Genomic DNA, 21,210 nt, shown 5'->3' on the forward strand with positions numbered 1-21,210 from the left:
GCAGGGGCAAATTAAGATCCAGGAACATGCGCACAACGGCCTGAGTCATGGCAGTCCCAAAATCCAGTAGACAGAGTGCATCTGCTGACGGGATGACGGACTCCTGGAAGAGAGGAAAGTGAGGGGAAATGGGAAGATTATTGATTAAATCTTTCAAATGACACACTGAAAAAATGTCCTGGGTTGAGTGGTGCAACTAACAAAACCACAAACACACAATAATAAACGACCCTAATCACAGGAAGTTGCAAGTTCCATTATTACATCAACAATTACAGGCTTTAACGCTTAAGTTATTAATAAGGTAATTTAGTCATTAGTGCGGTTATAGAAGGATTGGAGGTATTTTTCAAGAAAAAAACTACAAGAAAAAGAATGTTACCTCCAAGTCATGAATCTTCTCTTGTGAAACAGAGATTTGATAAGATAAGACATCTGGGTGCAAACACATACACACCCATATACATACACATCATGAAAATAAAATAAAACCAATGTACAGTCTGTTCATTGCTAAATTCTATAGTAATTTTAAATTATGAAGCCATGTGTATGAGTGAATTCCTGTGTAAATCAAATGTCTTGTGTGATTGCTGAGTCTTACTCATTATTCTTACAATAAGAAGTGATTTCCAGTGACTCAAAAGGAATGTGATGGCATATCCTACCTCTTTAGTTACAGCCAGCCTGGCTCTCGTTTTATCTGCCTTCTGCTGCATGTTGAAGTTCTGCAATCCTAGAGCACAGTACACCGCAAAGTCTTCCAGGAGGAGCTCATCAGCTTGGCTAAAAACTTCTGTCTCAGCAAGGGCCACGTTTCTTTTATTGACTAGCTGGCACACACTTATATGAAGAAAGCAATACGTATACTGTCTAAACAGACTATTTTCATACCAGTATCATTGTCAACCCTCTAAATTCCTTTGGAGATGAACAGAATGGGAAGTAATCACAAATAAGATCTTTTAAATTGCATCAATGACATTAAAAAGGAGCAAATGGAGACTTTTTGAACCTAGAGTTAAAAGACCCCAGTTAGATCATGTGACTCCTCTTCAAACAGGATTAAAAACCGATCTTAACAACATCACAAACTGTGCTCAGATTTTCTAAGTCTGGGATTTCCGTATGAAAAATTTCTTCCCAAATCCTTCCCAAACCAAATGATCTCAATTATGTATTCCATGTTAAATTTAGAGCTGCATACTCTTATTGTATGTAATAATATAATATAACATGATCTCTTGAGCTATAAATGAAAAAATCTCAACAACCAAAAAATCTTCTGGGAAAACATACAAGACTTTTTTAACATTTACCTACTGAATGACATTACCTCTCTGTTTGCCTCTCAGAGGTGTGCCGATGAAACTTCTGACCTGAGGGACCTTGGAAATCTGGGCCTTGGAGAACACACAAAAACAGTGTTTGTCAGGGAAAAAAAATCTGTACTTTTTGGTCACATGATGATATGTTTTTCCCTATTTAAAAAAAGGAAGAAAGACTATGAAAATATGTCATTGCTGGTTTGCAAGTAGAAATATGATCTCAATCACTACATTAGCAAAGGTATTTATACCAGCAGGTATAAATAGATGTTATTGGTAAGATTATATAAGTGACAATTATTAAATCAATCAGATCAACTTACAGACCTGTTGACAAAGTTCAGCGTCTCCATAGAGTTTTGCACATGAACAGCATACATGTAGCTGATGTCACTGGTGTCACAATCCCTGAAGATTACATTCACATCTGCCATTTTATATTTAACTGACATAAACTTGCTCATTGTATGCATATGAATACAAATGTTTTATTTCTTTTTTGTTTGCTAAAGTTTTAGGGAGAAATATAATAATAGAGAAGACTATTATTAAATGACTTTCAACATTATGTGCTCAAACAAACCAAAGTAAATGTTATTGTGTGTTGCGATCAAATTGTAAATATAAATTTATTTACCTTGTGGAACATTGGACAGAGCGATTGGTTTCTTCTATATGGACCATCCTTGAAAAAGGCCCCTTCAAGACATAAAAAACTGTGTTGTGATAGATTATGTTGTGGTCAAATTGTAAATGTACATTATTTACATTTATATACATTTATTTCTTCCAATCTATCAGTCAACTTATCAAGCTGTTTTTAGTAGTTCAGTATTATAAGCATTTCATGAGCTTTGTGTTGTTTTTTAACCTTTACAAGAAATTAAATGAAAGTGAACGACTTAAGCAAGAGCAAAACCAACACTTTACAGAAGCAAATATACAAATGAATCATTCTCCATAAACTTATTCATTTTTGTACTACCGTGGAGCTGTCATCTGAGATGAAAACAGTACAGAATTGTGCCTTTGTCACTGGCAGGTGTTTTTCATACTCAGTTTCTAGCCGCCATTTTACCACGGCTGGCGGGCCGTGTCATGTGAACAATGTAGCTCGTCGGAGATTTCAGCGCCCCTTTTGTGTAGAGTGAACACTGTATTTTTGTATGTTTAGGAAGCAGAAGTGCACTAAGAGGAGTCCAAAAGGCAATTAATGTGCATTGTGTTCTACAGGTATGCATTTTCCTTTTGTTTATTCATGTAATTTTCGTTGTCTCGGTTACCTCACACTTTTCATTCAGCCCACCTGGTGTCGCTGTTATGCTATTTTCTTTAAGGAAACATATATACTGTGTTTATGGATTTGTTGTGAGTAATGTGCACACTGAGCAAAATACCTCATGTAATGTTAAAGCAATGTATTTGTAATGTATTCTAAATACATTATGTAGATCATTCTGGTGAATGAAGTTCAGTCTCGTTTTGCACTGCTGAGGGAAGCAGAAGTGCACTAAGAGGAGTCCAAAAGGCAATTAATGTGCATTGTGTTCTACAGGAGCCAATAAATTGTGAAAAAGAAGTCATCTCGTGAGTCATCCTTCACATACCCTAACCGAGGCCGTTACACTGGTGCCGTGACCTGTCGGATCTACAGATCAGCTTGATGCTCATCGCCGTGGATGCTGTCGCCCTGTTCTGCAATCAAGATTACTGTGTGGTCAGGTTAAAACGACAAAGCAAAACGGACTAAAGAAAAAAAAAAAAAAAAAACAAACTGTGGGTTAGGGTGTAGTAGGCCTACTGCAACTCAGTTTATTGGTGACTTTTATTAATGTTGTATACATAATTTTTGTTCTTCAGATTAATTTGCTTTTACTCCTCTCTGTTTCTTTATGAATAGACACAACGCAAGTACATTTGATGAATTGAAAGCAGATGCTACAATAACAATGGATACGTTTGCTAGTCCTAATTTGCCAAAAGGTAGGGGTGCTTGGCTCTATGATACTACTAACAGTAGGGATGTGGGACATTCCAAGTGTATAAATGTTGATTATACAGATACAGGGTTAGGTCAGAGCCCGGGATGTACTCCTGTTAGTGGGTATCTTAGGGATGGTCCCCACACTTCCACACCTGGCAGTGATGCTGATGTCATTCGCCATCTCACAGATATGGTAGGGCAGCTAGGTGCTCAAATAGGTGAATCCATTGTTACAAAGCTGATGTCAGCTGGTGTTGTAAATATGACTGGTGACCATCAGACTACTTCTCCCGATCAGAACACACACTGTGACGTTAATAGACATGACCTCCCACATGTGACAGTCCATCTTAAATCTGATAAAGGACTTCAGTCTTTCAGAGGTGACGACACTGACAAAAACTCAGTCCAGGACTGGATTGACATGACTAAAACTCATCTCAGAAAACAAGAGATTCCTGTGCATGACCAAGCAGAAGAAATGATGAGCCATTTAATGGGCAAGGCCAGAGATGTTGTAAAGATTGCCCTGCGTAGTGATCCTGCACTTGATGTTAAACGTAAACCTCAACTGATATACAATGTGCTTCTTCACTATTTCAGTGAGGCTCCCTCGTGTCTCCCACTCGCAGACTTTTATGCTACTCTACCTAAACACAAGGAAAACCCAGTCGACTACTGGATTAGACTGAACAAGGCAGCAGATCTAGCTCTTGAAGGGTTACACAGACAAGGGAAACAGACAGAGAATATGAATGATGAAGTGGCCCTTATGTTTGTCAAACACTGCCCCGACCCAGAGCTGTCCTGCACATTAAAGTGTAAGCCAATTCATGAGTGGACCTCACGTGATGTTCAGCTGAGGATTGATGATTATCAGAGAGAGCTGAGGGCTAATTGCAGATCAACTGGCACTGCTCAGCTGAAAAGCCACATCACCATCATCACCTCTGAGCAGACCTCTCTACCACCTTCAAGTCTGACGTTGTCAGAGCAGCGCCATGCTTCGAGCCCCTCACTTTCCTCTCTCCATGCTCAGCGCCATGGGTGTCATCCTCCTCCTTGTTCTCCTCCAGCACCTGTCCCATTTCAAGGTGAGCTCCAACATACTCCAAGCCATGCCTCTGTCCCAGTTGTTGCTCAAAACCTCCAACAGTCAGAGGATAGACTTCTCACTCGAATGGTCGACATGTTTCAGGAGCTGATGGATAAAATGCAGCAGCGCAATATTTCCCAGCCCATCCGAGGTGGGAGATTTCAGCGCACAGCGCGAGACAGGCGTCCCAGAGAAGCTGCTTGTAGAGTTTGTAATGGGTCCAGTCACACCACCATTTCCCACTGCATGTCGGAGAGACTGTGTTTTGTCTGCCTTGCTCCAGGCCATACCAGACAGGATTGCCCCACAAACAACTCCTCCCAATCTCGGTCTGAGGGAAACTAGAGGACCTGTATCCAGAGGGAGTTAGTACGGGTCATTCTTTAGACTCCCACACCAATGACATGTTTGATGCTAAGACGGTTTACACGTCTGTGAAAGACTCATGTAATGACTCTGAAGTTGTTGTTGTTTATCAGAACATTCACAGAGTGGGCAACAGTGACAGTCTTTTCTACACATCTGTGATAATGGGTGATTCAGTGAAAATGGGTGGAATGTTGGACAGTGGTTCAATGGCTTGCAGCATAAATGAGGCAGCTGAGACAAAATTGAGAGATGCTGGAGTGATAACAGACCAAAAGCTGATGGATGTGAATGTTGTACTTGTTGGATGTGGTGGACTTCGTGTTAAGCCAAAGTGTGCTTTTGAAGTGGAAATGGAAGTGTATGGCTGTAAAGTGTTAGTCCCCACGCTTGTTGTTCCAGGACAACACGATGAGTTGATACTAGGAACCAATGTTATAAAGCACATCCTGCATCAGTCTAAGCTATGTGAGTCCTATTGGGAGACAGTGTCCGGCCCCTGCCCTGACAGAGACCCAGAAGCTGAACATTTCCTGTCTATGCTGTCTGGCCTGAACCCCTGGAGAGGTGAAGATGTTCCTGTCAAAATCGGGACAGTTAGGAGTAACTCAGCTACATGCCTCGAGCCTGGCCGTGAGTATCTCATCTGGGGGAAACTACCCAAAAACACAGCTGTTTCCCCTCGCAGTACCATCGTGACAGAGCCCACGTCATCCCGCTCAGCTCCTAGAGGTGTTTTGGTTGCAAAGATTGTGACTTCCCTGTGGGGAGACAGGTGGGTCCCACTAAAGCTCATCAACACATCTGACAGGCCGGTGCTGTTGAGACGCAATGCTAAGCTGGCAGATGTCTATTCATGTGTGTCTATTGAGGACTTGGACATTGCTGAGTGTTCAGAGGCTCCACTGGTCAGCTGCACCCAGTCAGCTGCATCATGTACTGCTGATGGAAATGCCGCCAAGGACAAACTCAGGTCGATTGGGCTCAGTGCTGTCGACATTGAATCATGTGAAGTTTCAGAGGACTGTAAGAGGAGGATGTCGGACCTTGTTTTACAGTATGAAGACGTCTTTTCACGCCACCACCTGGACTGTGGGGAGGCGAAGGGCTTTGTACACCGCATACACCTATCTGACAGCAGACCATTCAGGCTTCCATACAGGAGAGTGCCCCCTGGCCAGTACCAGAAACTTCGCCAGGTACTGAGCGAGATGGAGGAGAAAGAAATCATCAGACAGTCGACAAGTGAATATGCGTCACCATTGGTGCTTGTGTGGAAAAAGAACGGAGATCTCCGCATCTGTACAGACTTTCGCTGGTTGAACAAGAGGACCTTCAAGGATGCTCATCCCCTCCCTCACCAGGCAGATTGTTTGGCAGCGCTGGGAGGTAACTGTTTCTTCAGCACAATGGATTTGACTTCTGGCTTCTACAACATGCCACTGCACGAGGACGACAGGAAATACTCTGCCTTCACCACTCCCATGGGCCTCTATGAGTATAATCGTCTGCCACAGGGCCTTTGCAACAGCCCTGGAAGTTTCATGCGCATGATGACCTGCATCTTTGGAGACCAAAACTACCTGAGTCTACTGTGCTACTTGGATGATCTGTTGGTGTTTGCTCCTGATGAAGAAACTGCCTTGTTGCGCCTGGAGATGGTGTTTGACAGACTGCGCAGTCACAACTTAAAGTTGGCCCCCAAGAAGTGCTTTTTCCTCAGGAGGTCTGTTAAGTTTCTCGGCCACATAATTGATGAGAATGGAGTGTCAACGGATCCCAGTAAGGTTGAGAACATCACAAAAATGACGAGCTCTGACCTCATGGAGACTGATGGTGTTACTCCGTCGCAGAAGCGGATAAGATCATTTTTGGGGATGATTAATTACTATCAGCACTTCGTGCCCAAATATTCTGCCATCGCCCAACCTCTGTTTCAACTACTGAAAGGTGAGAAAAGAAAAGGCAGGCAACATAAAAACAAACTGTCAAGCAGGAAGTTGTGTGCATCTGACTGGACACAGGAGCAAGAAGAGGCTTTTGCAAACCTGAAGGCTTCACTGGTTCACAGTGTTGTTTTGGCTCATCCTGACTTCACCCGTCCCTTTATGCTGTCGACTGATGCATCTCTGGATGGAATAGGTGCTGTTCTGTCTCAAGTTCAAGAAGGTGAAACACGTGCCAGGCCCATCGCTTTCGCCAGCAAGTCGTTATCTCAGTCCCAAAAGAACTATCCAGCTCACCGGTTGGAGTTTCTGGCGTTGAAATGGTCAGTCTGTGACAAGTTCAGCCACTGGCTGAAAGGCCACAAATTCACAATCTGGACAGACAATAACCCACTGACTCATATCCTGACAAAGCCAAAGCTAGACTGCTGTGAGCAACGCTGGGTTGCCAAGTTGGCGGGTTACGACTTTGATATCAAGTATGTCCCTGGTCAGCAGAACATCGTTGCTGATGCCCTGAGCCGTGTACCATTTGTCAAGGAGAGTGTTGGCTGCAGGCTGCTCGCTGAACCTTATGCTGGCCTCTTGAACGAGGTCAGAGACATGTCAAGTACTTCTGTCCAAAACGCCTTCCGGTCATCCAGTGGTCACAGAAAACCTTCTCCAGTCAGTAACAACTCCCAGTCCGCATGCAGTCCACTTCGCATGCACGCCCAGTCTGTTGAAGTGGAGGATGTGTCTGCTGTGCTACAGTCGCACATTGAGTGGGATGCTGGCCCGAGGGCTCGTGCTGTTTCAGTGTTGCAACACCTACCTCAGTTGGTTCCACCTGGACAAGACAGCTTACCAGCTTACACTGAAAAAGAACTCCGTGATAAGCAGTTGGCGGATGGAACTCTCTCTCGTGTTCTGTCCTATGTTGAGAGACGTAGGAGGCCTTCTAGGAGAGAAAGGTTCAAAGAGTCAGTGTATGTCACAAGGTACTTGAAGCATTGGGACAGGCTCACTGTGAGCAATGGCGTGCTGTACAGGGTTTCAAAAGACCAGAAAACCAAAGCAAAGCGTTTCCAATATGTGGTTCCTGACTCACTAAAGACTGATGTTCTGCAAGGAGTTCATGACGGAGCTGGACATCAAGCTCAGTCCAGGAGCCTCAGCTTGGCAAGACAGAGATTTTTCTGGCCAAACCTCGACAGAGATGTGAGAGACTATGTTCGTCATTGTCCGCGATGCATCGTCAGCAAGACAGTTGAGCCTGAGGGACGGGCCCCATTGGAAAGTATACTGTCAACCAGGCCACTGGAGCTTGTTTGTATCGATTTTTGGTCGGCAGAAGATTCCAGAAACAAGTCTGTCGATGTCTTGGTAATAACAGACCATTTTACACGGATGGCTCAGGCGTTTCCATGTAAAGACCAGACGGCTAAGCAGGTGGCAAGAGTTCTCTGGGACCGGTACTTCTGTGTCTTTGGATTCCCAGAGAGGATCCACAGTGATCAGGGTGCAAACTTTGAGAGTCGGCTGATCAGTGAGCTCCTAAAAGTCTCAGGTGTGAGGAAGTCACACACAACCCCTTACCACCCTATGGGAAACGGCAGTGTAGAACGTTTCAATAGAACCTTGGGTGGCATGATTCGCACACTTTCTCCTGAAGATAAAGCTGACTGGCCTCGACGCTTACAGACGCTGACTTTTATGTATAACTGCACAGCCCATGAGACGACTGGCTACCCCCCTTTTTACCTCATGTTTGGTCGTATCCCTCGCCTACCTGTTGATGTCCTCTTCCGGAGTGTCCTTCATGACCCTGCTGTGACAAACTACGACAAGTACGTGGCATGTCTCACCGATGATCTGAAAGAAGCAATGGTTATTGCACAAGACCATGCTGCAAAAGAGCAGTATAGACATGCTCAGCTGTACAACAAGAGAGTGAAGGGCTCCAAAATTGACATTGGTGACAGGGTGCTCATGGCCAACAGGAAAGAGAGGGGTAAAAAGAAACTTGCTGATCGCTGGGAATCAACAATCTACACTGTGGTGGACATGAACGCAGCGACACACACATACAGGATCCGCGACACAATCACTGGACAGGAGAAAGTGATCCACAGGAACCTGCTTATGCTGGTCAATTTCCTCCCTGTGGGTGACTCATCTGGACTGTCTGACCACGCCTCGTCCGTGTCTGTTGCAGTATCCTCAGCCCCAACACCTGATGATGTGAGAGGGGCAGGAGAGACTTCTTCTGAGGGAGCGAGCAGGACTCCTTGTACAGCTAGTGACAGCCTTGTTGATGGAAGTGATGGACACTCAGCTATGACTGTGGTAGAGGGACAGAGCCCCTTGACTGTTCCAGAGCCTGTGGACTCTGAGAGAAGAACCATAGAATGGATCACGCAGTTGTCTGCACCTAGTCAGTCAGAAGTGGATGTTGCTGATGTAACAAGCGTGACCCTCACGATTCCCCAGTCTTGCCTGAGGACAACCTGACTTATGACTCTGGACTTGTGACTGCTGTGGACGTCCTGAGACAACCAGACCACACTCCTGACACTGTGACACAGGCAGACACTTTGCACACTACTGTTCAGACCTCACCCATGCACTCTGGTGGCTCCAGTGCACTTACACAGGTTAGGTCAAGATTTGGTCGCTTAGTCAAACCTGTAAACCGACTCATACAAACTATGTCCAGGCAGGACGTTATTCAGGAAAAGTTTGATGTTAAGACTGTTTGCAAATCCATGTTCCAGGCTTTTACTGACTAAAGCATTACCACATAGCTTAAGTTTTGTTCTGCAGTTTCTTTGTATTGGTGTTTGGTGTTGTAATGGCAGATTTTCTGTTTCTCTTACTTACACAAGAGTGTGTGTTTTTAAACTCTGGGAAACAGTTGTGACGTCAGGAGGAGGCAGACTGAAAAGGGGCTCTAACCCCTAGGGTCAGAGGCCGTCCAATTTAGAACTTGTGAGTTTGTTAGAATAAACTCAGCAGGATTAGATCAATAGCAGAGAAACCTTCCCTTGTTTAGATAAGGGCCTGTAAGCAGAAGACCTTGAAAGCAGTATAAAGACTCCTCTGCCCTCCCTTCCTGGTCGCACTTGTTTCACAGACTGTACTGGTGACTTCTGTGTGGCAACTGGGCCTTCTTGCAAGAATAAATACTTTTAAAAGACAATTTGATTTCAGAGTGTCTCTTACGCAGTTGATGATTGTTTAATGAATTTTTGCCACAACAATTGGTGTCAGAACAGTGGGATTCCTTGGATGTGCCCTTCAGACCCGAGAGCGGACGGTGAATTGGCCTCCTGGACTCAGAGTCACAGCCCTACCCCGAACAGTTTTGAGGGACGAGGGGCCGTTCCGCCGGGGTCTGGAGGAAGCAACCACTGGAATTAAGAAAACGAATCCGAGTGGCAACAGAAAATCTCTGGTAAGAGACAGCTAAATTTATTTTCTTTTGGGGATTTTAAGAAAATGTATGGGTGAACCATGATGGCTGTATTTGGGAACTGAAACTAGAGCTGTGGTACGGGGAAGAGCGGCTTTTAAAAAGGGCACGGAAATTGAGATCTCAGGGGTCAAGATATTGTCCGGACCGAAGCCGAGTACTCGTTGTTAGGAAATTAATTCAAGGAGCTGAAATAATTGATCACTGGAACAAAGTTTTTAAAAAGGGCAGGAAATAAAGAGATTTCCAGGCCAAAACAGAGTAACATCCAGACAAAGACATTGAGAGTAAGCGGAAATTAATTTTCAACCTTCTGAGCTTGGGTGAACAGTCAGTTAGTGCGCGCTAATAAAAGATTAAAATCCACGGGCAATAGTGACAGGAAAAAGGCAGCCATTATGGGAACATCCAACAGTAAATATTGCACACCAGTGTACTGTGCAATGAAGAAAACTATGGGGAAAAGGGCATGTTAGACATAGAAAAGTTGTGCCTGTGCAAAACATGTGTAAAAAAACTGTGAAGCAACGGTTGAATGTTGGTTTGAATGAAAAGCAAAAAAAAAAAAAAAAGAGATCATGTGAAACAGCAGAGATAAGTGGGACTGAGAAAATAATGATAACATTAAGTTGAATCTGCAGACTAACCATTTGATAGAGGAATACTGTTTCCAACCAGTGCTAATGAAATTGATGGCATTTAGTACAAATTTTATACTTTATGAAGAGTCCTGAACCAAACAGTGAGACAGAAGAGAGCAAACGCTGTAAGCAGCTGTGCTCTGAAGCTTTGACTTCAAAGAAATGTGAAGTTTAGAAAGGAAATGTTTAGTGAAAACCCTTTAGAATATGTTGAGTGATTTTCTTTGCAACTTATGGAAATTAATGTGCTGCCAATAATAATGATGAAGATTATGATTTGGCTATGTGATTGAATCCGCCACTGGTGGACTGTAAAAGAATACAGAGAACTGCTTATCAGTGGCTCTGTTTACATTCCTGATGGGGACACACTGCTTCAAGGGTGTGCAGTAAGTTGGAGCCGTTTGCAAGCTCAATGATCAAACTATAGGCAAAGAGAGTGTTTTAATTGTGGTCAGCAGGGCCATTTAGTCCGTAAGTGTAAATGGACACTCAGAAAAGAAAGTGATAACGTGAAAGTGACGTGTATTAATGTGGGTTTTTGAAAGTAGAACAGTATTTAAATGACGATGTTAAAGTTTTCGTCTGAGAAAGAACTAAGAATGTGAACGCAGTGCTGAAGAAAGTGAAAAGAACGTGCAAGTAAATAAGGGAGAAAAGAAAGTTGAAGGAAAGTTAATAGATGGAAGTCGTAAGAAGATTGAAGGTTAAAAGAAGGTTGAAAGATTTAAGTCTTAAGGGAATCCTTTTGAAGGAAAGAGCTAGTGAATTGATGAAAACAGGTTGATGTAAAATTAATGACTCCAACAAATGAGTTGCAAAATATTTTAAATGTACCGGTAACTAAAAGGATGATTGTGTTTTGAATGAAACGCTTTGATAAGGTTTTAGATGATATAGAGAGACAAATCTAATGAGTTTTATCACAATTTGTAATAAAATGTATCACAAGCAGAGAGGGCAGCCTCAAAAGTTAGTGTGAATCCTAAAAGAAGATTGATAAACTCCAAGAGAAAACACTGAAGTCAGGTATTAAATTATGGTAATTGAGAGCCTGACAACTAAAATTGAGATGAAATGTGAAACGTTATAAAGAACTAGAATAATTATTATTCTTTCTTTAAGATAAAATAAGCAGAAGTAGTGTTACGGGATTAACAGTTGCTAAATGTAAAATGTGTAGAAAGGCATCTGATTAAAAAACAGATTGTTAGTGTTTTGAACGTGGAGAAATGGTGTTGACCATGAAAGAACGAGGAGCTGATGTTTTGGTTTCAAAAGATAAGCTTGTGATTTGCTGAAACAGTTTGCTTATCTGAATCTGGTGTGTGCTGTGGCTGAAACAGCCAGTGCGACAGAGACACAATCTGAGTGGAAATTTGTAATGTAATGTCTAAATTCCCTGATGTGGGCAAAAGACAAATATAAAATATGGTTGTTTGAAAATACAAGTGTAAATTCTGGCAAAGATGCCTTACTGCTGGGCTAGAGTTAAAAGATGGTAAATAAAGTTTGATTTTAGACGTTTATGAGAGATAAGTGTACCAGTCCTAAATGCCTCAGAGTCTCTCTCTCATTCAATGTCAGCTAAAAGCTGTTATGTGTCATAAGTGATAATAAGCTATTTATAGTGAAGCACATTGTTTTAGTTGAAACCCATAGACATGGGTGTTAAAAGAAATCATGCTACAAGGCAGTTCAGATTTCATACATTTAAAGGGAAATTTGTAAATGTTTTAAGAAGTAAACTGAATGACTTTAAAGAAGTCTTAAACGATAGAAGTGACATTTTTGACTAGTTTAGGACCAGTAACTTCTTTGTCTGATTTTAGCCTCCACCATGAAACAGGACTGATGGCTCCGGCTACAGATGTAACAGTACACTGAATGGACGTTGTGATAACTAAATTTACTGAGTGTAAGCTCAGTATTGTGATTTTGCTGATTTGAAGATGTTTAAAACATTTAAGTGATTAAATACTGTTGTTATTAACCTGTCTCCCTGTGTTAACACTATTAGGCAGTCCGAGTGCTCTGGTGACTCTTGAATGTGCCTTTCCTAAGCTCCAGAAAACAACTGAGTCTGTTGGGGAAAACTGATTTCGTGGTGGGAAAGAGCGGTTACCAGTGTGCACGAAGTGGCTACTCAAGGACGGGTAAGAACCTTTGGCCAGAGGTCAACCTAAGGCAGGGGGTCACGCCGACACTGGCCATCTCCTGAAGGGAGGTGTTTTTATGTGAGAAAGGTATTAGAGTTGAGCAGGTGACTGTGAGGCCAGCAGCATCAGCAGATCACTGAGAGGGGAGATGGGCTGTAAGGAGTTACGGCAGTCTGACCCAGAAAATGTGAGTTCCTCTATATACCACTCACCAGAAACCGCATTTATTGTATGGCTTGTTTTTCATTATGACAAGTGTCTGCAACAATGCCAGGGGACAACACCCTGAAGAGAAGATAATTATAGATTAAGAGCTAACGGGAATGGGCTTTCAAGAGCCAGCTGAGACCGCGAGGTGATTGTCATTATTTGTTGTGGAGACAGTAACAAAACTTAATTTATGTCAGGAACATGATGATGGTTGTCTTATGGGCAACGAAAAAAGGAAAATTATAGAAATGTTGATATTGAAATAATATATATGTAAGATAGTTTTAACTCCTGAAGGTCGCTAGACATGGTGGTGGCTAAAGATGAAGACAGCTTGTGATGAGTCAAGAGAAATTTCTGGATAACAAAGGTTAGGTGAATTGTATTTAAACTAAAGATAACCTTAGAAATGCTCATAGCATGATGTATTTTAGATTGTTGTAATGGTACTAATTTGAGTAAAAATTTGTATTTTAACATTTGTGAACTATTAAGGTTCTAGACTATGATTCATTTAGCTACAGTCTTAGAGGGCTGTTGAAAAGATAATTTGTGAGAGAGTGGAGGACTGTTTCTGTTATCAGCCTGTTAAAGCAAGCTGAAGCAAAATAATGATAATGAATCAAAACAACCCAGCTGATTTTTCTAAGAGAATGAATAATGAACAAACGTGCTTTGAAACTGGTAAAGAGACCATGTAAAATTAGATAAAAGCTACAGGAAAATGAGAAGTTTAAAATCTTATTTAAAATTCAAATATGTTTAGAGTTAAAATCAAAGATATGAATATGAGAATATGAGCGGTTCATAGTCAGGTATGCATGTACAGGTATGTGTGTGTTTGATGGTGACAGTATTGTATGTTTTGTGAGAGTTAATTCATGTTTGGTATGTGTTAGTTTAGAGCAGCTATTCCATCTGAATAGTGTGTATATTGTGTCATTAACCTCTGGAACGAGAGTTTTATCATTACAGATGGGTTAAGGCAAATTACAAAGTTTAAAGAAATTTGGTCATCAAGCTCTGTTGATTATTGTGAACAAAGGGAGGAGAATGTTGTTTGACTGATACTGACCAAGTCTGTACACCACGACCTGACCTGATAGAAACAATTGATGACTTTGACATTGGAGAATGTTTGTAGATGACTGACTTAAGAGACTAAATAAAAGGCCTGAAAAACAGTGAGACTCAGGGCCAGTGCCCTTCAAATTATTAGATAAGAAGATGAGATTGTGGCTTACGTAATGTTTTCTTTCAGAGGCAGAGAAAGATGTCTGGGGGAAATTTGGCTGAAGGACAACGTTTGGGTTAGTGTTGAAAACTTTGTTTACCCAAACATCATTATGTTAAATTGATGCATGAGTTGGATCATGCAATCAAAAGGGGGATGGTAACAATTGCCATACCAAGGGGTTTAAATTTGATGAATGCAATCGCAGCAGGACAATAAATGTTGGGAGGACACAGGGTTTAATTGGGAAAAAGCCCTGCAAGAAGCCATTCTTATGCCTAACAAAATTGCTGTCTGTAAGTGTCAGTCAAAAGGACTGTTTCAACAGGAAACGCCAGGGCAGATTCGGCAGCGAAGGACGCGGCAGCACAGCAGACAAAAGAAACTATGTGTACTTTACTATCTGACAATAACCTCGACGGTTGTTTTTCTTTACAGAGCATGCAGACTTTTGATACAGGGCAGACTGTGCCAAGTAAAATGATTGCTATGGATGAATGTGGCTAACTATCCTGGCCTGGGTTATTATTGTGGCAGAAAGGTGCACACCTGCGCAATGCGTAACTTAAAATTTTCCCTTTGCAGAATGTCAGGATGGATTGTGTCGAACAGAACTAATTCTGTTCCAAATGTATAAATATTGTTTTGTTGACATGAGCAAAGTGGGTTGAGTGTGTTTCAGGGAAAACAAGGACCCTGAGTGCTATTCAGTGAGCAAAATTATCTGGTGACAATATGTTTCAGGCTGTTGATTCAACAGGTCAGACCAGAAGGGACGGCCGGGGGCATTCGTATTGCACCGCTAGAGGTGAAATTCTTGGACCGGCGCAAGACGGACAAGAGCGAATTGAGAGGAACGTCCATGGGGCAACGAGATGGTCAACACATCTGGAGGAAGATGTGGACCAACTAATGGTTTAAGTTTAGCAGAATAATTTGTTTTGTGATTATGTTGATGATTTTATTTGATTAAATCAAACTAGGGCATAGTATTGATATAGATCTAATGATTTGATTGGTGCAAATGTTTTCAGGAAAAGTATAAAATCTATTCAATGATGTGAAGTACGGTAATAAGCAAAAAGTCAGAGTTAATTTTTAACAAACACATTGGATAGAATGGATAAAATCATAAAACTCTTCTGGTTAGATTTTATTAAATAGTGTATTAAATAGAGCTTACTAAGTAAAACCATTGCCCGATTGAATTAAAAGTTAACAAAATATGGTTAGGAAATATGTAGATGGGCGTGGATTAATGGAAAGGGCTGAATGTAGGCTATAGGAGTTATGATTGTATGTGTTATTCTGATGATTTTGTTATTCATGAGGGAATACGAGTACTGGAATGTCTGTTCAATTGGTGAAAATCACAGCCTATCCCAAGGATGAACAAAATTAAGCAGATGGTGGAAGTAGTGGAAGCTACAGTAACGTGGTAAATTGGGGGGTGTTTTTCATTTTCATATTTTCTTACTTTCTAAATTCTTTCTTTCTAAGGACGATGATAATGTGTAAAGAGGGTTGAAAACAGTAGCCATCCGTGTTACGAGGTGGCATACAAGGACAGGGTTTGAATTGAGGGATATTTTTTATCTATCTTTTCTTTGTGTAATAGTTTGCTGAAATCAACAAGGGGTGTTGAATTGATATGTGTTGAACTGATGTGTTGTTTTCCTACTAAATAATCTACACTTTTTCTTGTTTATACTGAGATGACTGAGGGTCCGATCTATAGTGTTGGGGATGCAATAACAGTGCTTATTCGTCTAGCCCGGTTTCAGAATAAACCTTTATTTGCTTGCTATAAAATTAAGGGCCTATCCTTACAAAAACAGCCTAAGCTTATTTTAATCTTGTTTTCTTCCTACAAGTTTAAAGAAGAGTGATCAGTTATATGAAAATCAGAAATGAGAAGTATAAGTGTGATATAAGACTTAAACTTGGTTCATTTTTTTTCCTTATTATGGTTTGATGTGTTTGATTTCAATCAATTATCAATGAATGATAAAAAGGGGGGACTGTAATGGCAGATTTTCTGTTTCTCTTACTTACACAAGAGTGTGTGTTTTTAAACTCTGGGAAACAGTTGTGACGTCAGGAGGAGGCAGACTGAAAAGGGGCTCTAACCCCTAGGGTCAGAGGCCGTCCAATTTAGAACTTGTGAGTTTGTTAGAATAAACTCAGCAGGATTAGATCAATAGCAGAGAAACCTTCCCTTGTTTAGATAAGGGCCTGTAAGCAGAAGACCTTGAAAGCAGTATAAAGACTCCTCTGCCCTCCCTTCCTGGTCGCACTTGTTTCACAGACTGTACTGGTGACTTCTGTGTGGCAACTGGGCCTTCTTGCAAGAATAAATACTTTTAAAAGACAATTTGATTTCAGAGTGTCTCTTACGCAGTTGATGATTGTTTAATGAATTTTTGCCACAACAGTGTCCTTTTAAAATGTAAAAGTTTTTTTTTTTTTAATATCATGGGCCTACATTGCACTGCGTTAGGGTCTTGTGGGGTGTACAAGGCACCCCTTTTCGCCAGTTGCTGGATTGAGGGTTTAGCGCTCCCCTCATACCACTTCATCCTTATGGGATACATTTGGTGTTGGTTTTCTTGATGATGACCCTCTGTAATCTGTCATTTTGTAGTGTTTTCTTCAGTGTTTGTGTACTAGGTGCCCAAGTTCGATAAAATTCAGTGGGGGTGGGTGTAACGGAGTTAAAAATGCACTTTAATAATTCTTATTTTCAAAATTAGCATCTGTGAATTTTATTTATCATTTAATGATTTTATTGAATTATCTGTGAGTTATTTTTATTTATCTTTATTTTTGCGAATGTTTCCTGTGGAAATGACCCTACCTGCACACTATCCCTTTTGTACCTCCTAAGCTTCCGTAGTGCTCAGTCTCCCTCAGTCTCGTTTTGCACTGCTGAGGGTAAGTTGTGTAGAAATGTGCTGCTAGGCTAATGTACTGTTTTCTTTGGAAATTGAATCATTTAAGTTATAACTTTCAATGCATATTGTCTGATGTTAATACAATAATGCTACGTAGCAGTTTTGTGTTAGTTTGACTGCTAAAATAATTTTTAGCAGTGTTTTTCATACTCAGTTTCTAGCCGCCATTTTACCACGGCTGGCGGGCCGTGTCATGTGAACAATGTAGCTCGTCGGAGATTTCAGCGCCCCTTTTGTGTAGAGTGAACACTGTATTTTTGTATGTTTAGGAAGCAGAAGTGCACTAAGAGGAGTCCAAAAGGCAATTAATGTGCATTGTGTTCTACAGGTATGCATTTTCCTTTTGTTTATTCATGTAATTTTCGTTGTCTCGGTTACCTCACACTTTTCATTCAGCCCACCTGGTGTCGCTGTTATGCTATTTTCTTTAAGGAAACATATATACTGTGTTTATGGATTTGTTGTGAGTAATGTGCACACTGAGCAAAATACCTCATGTAATGTTAAAGCAATGTATTTGTAATGTATTCTAAATACATTATGTAGATCATTCTGGTGAATGAAGTTCAGTCTCGTTTTGCACTGCTGAGGGAAGCAGAAGTGCACTAAGAGGAGTCCAAAAGGCAATTAATGTGCATTGTGTTCTACAGGAGCCAATAAATTGTGAAAAAGAAGTCATCTCGTGAGTCATCCTTCACATACCCTAACCGAGGCCGTTACATGAGCATGTCATCCACAGAGGGGTAGTCATGTGACACCAGCTGGGCCAACTCCAGCAGAACCTGTCAATCAAATCCACCACAATTATAACCTCAATGAATTCTAAAAACAGTGAATTTAAGATGAATCCCTAAATTACTTTTTAAGTTAATTGCACTGTATATTGTAAAAATATCTTATTTTTAGTTAGTTCTGTCAGTTATGTCTCCTTCAGACGAATCACTTTGACGCATTCCTTCATTTGTAAATCACTTTAGATCAAGCTGTCTGAATGAATAAATGTAAAGTCTGTGTGATTTACCTGGTTGCGTTTGCTCTCTTGTTCAGAACTCTCACACAGCTGGCTGTTTTCCAGGATCAGTCCGAACAACCACATATGTGACGACAGAACCTAGTGGCAAAACACTTGTCTCATTATTTGACTCATCCATTCAAGTCACATGAAAGTAGTTAGCTTTAATTATTTATTAGAGATACCTAATCTTCGTCACAAAATTCATATTAAAATTTAATGTGTAATTAACCAAAAATTTACATGTACTCTGTATTATTGTATTTAGATTTTTGAAAGGCAAAATGTATTCCATGTTTAATATTGATCAATATTTGCTTTCTCATCTTGCTCGGAGAAACAGCTGTCTACGCATGTGCCTCGCCTGCTTTTGTTCACAGCCATGACACCTATAACCTGTCAAAATCAGTCCATAGACAAAAATAAATTAATGTTCATTACTCCTGTTAGTGGTACTAATGGACATATAGCATAGTGACAATAGTCCAACCTCCTTTTTGTGGTTGAGGATGGGCACACTGAGAATACTCTTGGGCCTGTCTTCTCCTGTCTCATACAGTTCAATCTGAAATCTTGGATCCTATAAAAGGACAGTTCAAATCAGTTATTCGCATTATTCAGTACAACACATTAGTTTAAAACCTTGTGTCACTATGTTATCTCTGATGACAGTGTATTTTGTTTTATAACTGACTGCAGTCAAACGTGAGACATTTCAGAGGCATAACGGGGCAGAACCCTGAAAGAAGGCCAAAGAGGAGAATTGTGGCATGTTTCTGAGAAAGATACCGGTTAGGTTTTAGTGCTGTTCATTCTCTCTCTCTCTTCTATGCTCACATTCTGTCAGCTGTCACAGTAACAAAACCGGGTTTAAACTTGGAGCAGAGAAGATTTATTTTCCCACGGATATGCCTCAGAGCGTATAAAGACTAACAAGTACATGCAATCTCGTCTCTCGTTCCCACACATATTCAGTTCCAATAAACCTAAAGGTGAGGATGATATATTTGTATATAAGCAAGTTATTATTTTTTTTATGTATCCATCTTTCAACATTAAATATTTAATTGTGCATGCTCATTTCCCCTATTTTTACTTTGAGATTACCTTCGCCATCATGTAATGCTCACTTAAATTTAATCTTTAAAAACACTTATAATTCTTCTTTTTTTTTCTTTTTTTTTTTTTACATTTGTTTATTGATTTTTCAGTGACATAACAAAATCAAGAGGTAACAATTCGGGAGTCAAAACAGTGCCAAGTACAACTGACAAATAACAAAAAAACAAGAACAAATAAACAGAACAAAACAAAATCACAAAATGGTCACCCACTGCAAATAAAAGCCCAACATGTTCACTTACACAGAAATAAATAAAAAACATCCCAGCATGCTACAAATTCACACAAGAAAAAACTCACATTTAGTAGACAATCAGGGTGGCTACTCTGGAATAGCCGTAAAAATCAATCCCTCAACATGTGCAAAAAATGGACCCCAAGTTTTATTAAACTTTGCAAGAGAACCATGTATCGAGCACCTACCTTTCTCCAACTTCACAAACTGAAGGATGTCCCTGATCCAAGACGAGCGAGAAGGCGGCGCAGGAGACTTCCACCTCAATGAAATCAAACGTCTAGCCAATAAGGAGACAAAGGCTACAAAGTCAGCTTTATATTAGGAAGCTGCAAAGTAGGAGGTAAAACCCCAAACAAAGCAGTACATGCTGTTGGATCAAATTGAACCCCTTAAATATCTGTGTCCAAAAATTAAGTAGTGAAGGGCAAGACCAAAACATATGGACATGGGTAGCTGGAGCCTGATGACATCTAATGCACATGGGATCGACATCATTATAGATTTTGGAAAGCCTAACTCGAGTGAGATGGGTACAAAACACTTATAATTTAATAACACTGTTAAATTTAATCTTTACCAAACCTCAAAATGAATAACCATTATTCATATTGTACTATAATAGGTTTTGAGGCCTAAAATCAATTGTAGCATTTAATTTTCTTTTTCTTTTAGTTTCTAGTGTTTTCATTTTAATTTATTCAGACAAAAAAAGTACAGATTTATTGTATATCGGTTCATCTGCTCATAGCTTATTTCATACTGCACAGAATTATGTTGTGATGTCTAAAGCAACTTGTAAATTTAAAATGATTTGTTTTCAAATTTTAATGTTTTATTTGAATTAATTTACAAAATAGTATTGAAATGTATTGGCATTTTATTGGCAATTTGCTTATCGGCATTGGCTGTTTATTAATATCATATTAATAATGCATACCTAAATAAATACAATAATGAAACCTAAGTCACAAAAGACACTTAAAAAAATGATCTAAACAAGAAAATCATCCTCATCTTTGTTTTCAAACATGTTCATCTAACACTGCTTTTTCATTTTCATAATTGGAATTTCATTCTTATGATTATTTATTTGTTTATGTCATTATCGAATACTGCTGTAAGACCTTTGAAGTCACCCCAGAAGTCTTTAAAACTGTTATAAGCCCTAGACAAGCTCTGAATAACTTGTTACAGTCTGACAACCTAAAGTGCCTTGGATTAAAACGGTAATCGGATGCCCATTTTCCATAAGTTAGACTCCAGATTAGACTTGACATGGAACAACCTTAATTTATTACCTCACGGGCATCCCTGATGTTAAGAGGCATCCCAGAGCTGACCACATATCCCATAATGCACTTGTCCCACTCTGCCTGTGTGTAGTCGTAGACAGACTCCTCATTTGATTGGAAGACAGGACCCAAACACTTTACACCTGTTTTGTCCACGGTCGTCATTGAGAAACA

The 21,210-nt window shown here is 40.5% G+C and overlaps 1 protein-coding gene and 1 pseudogene across 2 annotated transcripts in view; one reads left to right on the forward strand and one right to left on the reverse strand.

Moving 5' to 3' along the window:
- Positions 1 to 21,210, forward strand: part of LOC311089879 (uncharacterized protein) — an 832,216-nt gene that overhangs the window by 303,674 nt on the left and 507,332 nt on the right. The gene's annotated exons all lie outside the window — the stretch shown is intronic.
- On the reverse strand, positions 1,248 to 21,201 carry LOC311090049 (cGMP-specific 3',5'-cyclic phosphodiesterase-like; annotated as a pseudogene). Its single transcript has 9 exons — positions 21,043 to 21,201; positions 18,875 to 18,964; positions 18,703 to 18,780; positions 18,394 to 18,483; positions 18,093 to 18,154; positions 2,314 to 2,390; positions 1,966 to 2,027; positions 1,652 to 1,736; positions 1,248 to 1,403 (listed from the first exon to the last, which is right to left on the reverse strand). The product of its transcript is annotated as a cGMP-specific 3',5'-cyclic phosphodiesterase-like (transcript).

Source organism: Abramis brama (genome assembly GCF_963993115.1).
Source record: "Abramis brama genome assembly, chromosome: 9".
NCBI classification, from domain to species: domain Eukaryota; kingdom Metazoa; phylum Chordata; class Actinopteri; order Cypriniformes; family Leuciscidae; genus Abramis; species Abramis brama.